The sequence below is a fragment of the Nicotiana attenuata genome, unplaced genomic scaffold, assembly GCF_001879085.1.
Source record: "Nicotiana attenuata strain UT unplaced genomic scaffold, NIATTr2, whole genome shotgun sequence".
Lineage (NCBI taxonomy): Eukaryota > Viridiplantae > Streptophyta > Magnoliopsida > Solanales > Solanaceae > Nicotiana > Nicotiana attenuata.
Window position 1 is genome coordinate 131,964 of NW_017672450.1, and position 3,817 is coordinate 135,780.

General features: G+C 44.3%; 1 long non-coding RNA gene across 1 annotated transcript; it reads right to left on the bottom strand.

The window, feature by feature from the left end:
- Positions 1–1,547: 1,547 nt before the first annotated feature.
- LOC109213253 lies at positions 1,548–1,821 on the bottom strand. Its single transcript, XR_002065978.1, has 3 exons — positions 1,796–1,821; positions 1,657–1,710; positions 1,548–1,588 (listed from the first exon to the last, which is right to left on the bottom strand). It is a non-coding gene; the product is annotated as an uncharacterized LOC109213253 (long non-coding RNA).
- Between the last annotated feature and the right edge of the window lie 1,996 nt (positions 1,822–3,817).

Sequence of the window (3,817 nt, forward strand, 5' to 3'; positions counted from 1 at the left end):
TGATTATTTAACACGTCAAAATATAGCGCCATTATACCGTGCGTTATGTCGTGTGTTGTCTTAGTCGAAACTGAAAAAGCTAGACCTAGCTAACATAAAGTTATCTTGTCAACATCATGATATTTAACACGCAAAATATAGTGCCATTATACCTGGCTTTATGCGTGTGTTGTCTTGTCGAACCGAAAAAGCTGACCAGCTGACATAAAGTAGTCTTGTCAACATCATGATATTTAACACGCTAAATATAGCGCCATTATACCTGGCGTTATGTGTGTATTGTCTTGTCGAACTGAAAAAGCTGACCAGCTGACATAAAGTAGTCTTGTCAACATCATGATATTTAACACGCTAAATATAGCGCCATTATACCTGGCGTTATGTGTGTGTTGTCTTGTCGAACTGAAAAAGCTGACCAGCTGACATAAAGCAGTCTTGTCAACATCATGATATTTAACACGCTAAATATAGCGCCATTATACGTGGCGTTATGTGTGTGTTGTCTTGTTGAACTGAAAAAGCTGAAATATAGCGCCATTATACCTGGCGTTATGTGTGTGTTCTCTCGCCTATAAATAACGGGCTCATTATAGTCATTTTGTGTGCTCAAAATTTACTAAACGCAAATATTTCATTAAAAGAAAGATTTTTTTTACTAAAAGGAAATATTTCACAAATGGCTCAACCTCTTCGTCCACCAATGTGCTACTGTGGAAAAGCATGCGTGATGAGCAGTTGCTGGGAAGGTCGTGATGTTGGACGCCGCTACTGGCACTGTATGAACCAGTTGTACAAGGTTCCCGGCGAACCTATGTGTGAGTTTGATGAATGGGTTGATGAACCATGTTATCAGGAATGCTACAGAGAACAACTGCAATCTCTTCATAATAAGTGGTTATGCCAACTGGGAGTACAAAGAGAAAGCGATAGAATTATTACAGAAATAAGGGAGAAACTAAAACAGGTAGGAGATGAAAAATGGAGAGCAGAATGGAATTGTGAAGCACAGAAGGAACGTAAAAAAAAATATAAACGGGAACTTGCGGAGGTGAAGGCGAGAGTGAAAGAGTTAGAAGAAGAAAAAGAACAAATGGACCAACGATTTAAGTGGTTGGAGCGGAGAATAAATGGCAGCCGAGACTAATCAATGGCATGTATGTGCTTAGTGTATTTTTCATATTTTATGTATTTTTATTATGTTGGCATGTTATGTTTGTGTTGTGTTGTTGTTATGTTTTCCTTGTTTGTTGTACTGAAATTTATTTTAATTGAAGTGGCATTTAAGTTTAAATGCTTGTGTTGTTATACGAAACAATAAAACACATGGAGAACTAAAAAAAGTAATGGACATATTCGATTAAATATTGTTGTTAATATGTACAAAAATATTATTTACACCAAATAAAAAAAAAGGAAGGCCGACTCAATGTGTCCTGCATCCGGTGTGTCTCAATGTAGCCGTCGGCCTGAGGCGTATCCCCTCCCGCCCGGGTACGCTATCAGGATCATCATCATCAAGTTTTCTCCTTATAGCCGGATGCGGCGCAGGATGACATGTATCGATGGTGCTGTCAGGTCCAGTAGAATGCTACATAATAATATAAAACTTAGTTTAGAAAACTACATAATAATTCATAACAATTTAAATTATCTTACCATAATCGTGTCTGGATCCTGAATGTAGTCATCTGTCGCAGCATCACATGAAGCCTGAAAAAAGGAAATTAATATAGTGTAACAAAATAAATAAGTTATAGTTAAAACAAATTCAAATTCAATACTAATAAACTCATACCTGCGCATGTGAAGAGCTGCCATAACTTGTCGGCGCCCACTAAATAAATCTCGGGTCGGTCGACCCTCATCAGTGGTAGACGGGCCAGGGAAATATCTACCCCAATCCGCTCCTTGAAAATCCGAGCCCGTGATCAATAGTTGACCCGATGGGGTCATCTGTGATGGCACTGGAGTGTCAAAAATTCCCAGGCTGTAAAACGGCATGTCAGTCTCATGCATGCCACCTGCCATATCAGCAGCAACATCATCATCAGGAGCATCATGGCCCCCCTGCTGAACACCACCTCCTCGGGCAGCACGAGGTCGTCGGGCACCAGCAGCTCGTCGGGCACCAGCAGGTCGTCGGGCACCACCACCTCGTGGGATACCACGACCTCGCTGGTACGTGGCTGGGTCAATATAATCAGCCTCGTGTGCCAAACGCTGATCCGATCGGGCTCGCTGCAGTGTCTGGGCAGCCAAATCCATGAATCGACGACTGTAGTCCTGCATGACCACAGGATCGTGGACATAACTCTGCATCTGCTGCCCCATACGATAGACGGTATACAATCCAATCGCCTGCACAAAAGTAAAGAATTTAAACTACGTATTTGGCACGAAATTACAGGTATATAATTAATTATAACAGAAAACATACCAGAGCCTCGTGTCTCCCGGCGTATGAGACGTACCGACCTTCTGCCTGATGAACTGGGTTCCCGATAAAAAGTCGGGAAACAGTGCGGTACCATGCCATATAACCTTCAATAGGAAGGTGCTGCGGAGGTGGGTTTAAGTCACCTCGCCTGTCCCAAATAGCCAGCTGGGCGTTAAGCCAGTCAATAAATGTGCCGTCCACCCTAGACCGATCATCCCTCTCATAATGTAAAGGATGCCATGCAGGCAGAGTCGGTATAGGCTGCGGCAGGCCAAACTGACGAAAAACCCGCTCTGAGGCATGATGCTCCACAATATCGAGGCATGTGAGAGGGACAGAAGCCCTCCAAATATGTCGGCCGAACGTACAATACGCTGGCAGGGTTCCTATCACCAACTCGCTGTACGGCGTCCAGATGAACTATCAAATAACAACACAAACCGTTAGTATGCGCAACACTAAATTAAACAATAACTGGTACGTTTAGTTAGATATTCACCTGTGTGTCCTCCAACAAATCCAAGACATCCCTGATGCGGGGGAGATTATGATGGGCATCATACTCTCGTTCAAGTCTACGACGCATAACCCACCTACAAGCTAGAGGGAGATTCGGAATGTCTACATTAGCCGGTAGCTGTGGTAAAGGTGGCCGAAGCTGCAGAAATCATTCCCAGACCCAAACCTAACATAGAAAGTTGATGTATAGTGTCAGATAAACTATAACTAAGTAGAATTGTAACTAACGGACATATTCGTTGAATATGTTGTCACCTGTAGAAGCGACAGGAAGCCACAAACGTCTCTCTGTGTGCCCATGGAAGCCCGACACATCTGCCTGTACAAAAATGAGAGGACAGCACCACCCCAGCTGTAGCTAGCTGTATCCTCGAACCGGGTGATATGATGCAGAAAACGGAGGCTCACTAGGTTCCCCGAAGTGTTCGGGAACAAGACCCCCCCAAATAGAAGGAGCAGCAACAGCCTCATGTATCGCTGCACATCCACCTCCGCTGACTCGTCGGTGATAGTATCGTGGAGCTGCACCAGGTGGTCTCTAATGGGGACTAACTGTATGCGACTGACCCCAGACGCTACCTCCTGGTCCTCCGGCATGAAACCAGTGAGCATGTGCAGCATATCCCAATATGCCTCCCGCGGATAATATCTCATGGTCGTAGGGAGTAAAACAGGCAAGCCATCAGCGGACAGGCCATATAAAATCTCTGCGTCCTGGAGTGTGATGGTGGCCTCGCCAATGGGTAGATGGAAAGTGTGCGTCTCCGGTCGCCACTGCTCAATCATGGCCGTGATCAAAGCATAGTCGAGCTGTATCCGACCAATCCTAATAATCCTATAAAATCCCATCTCCTCCAAGTG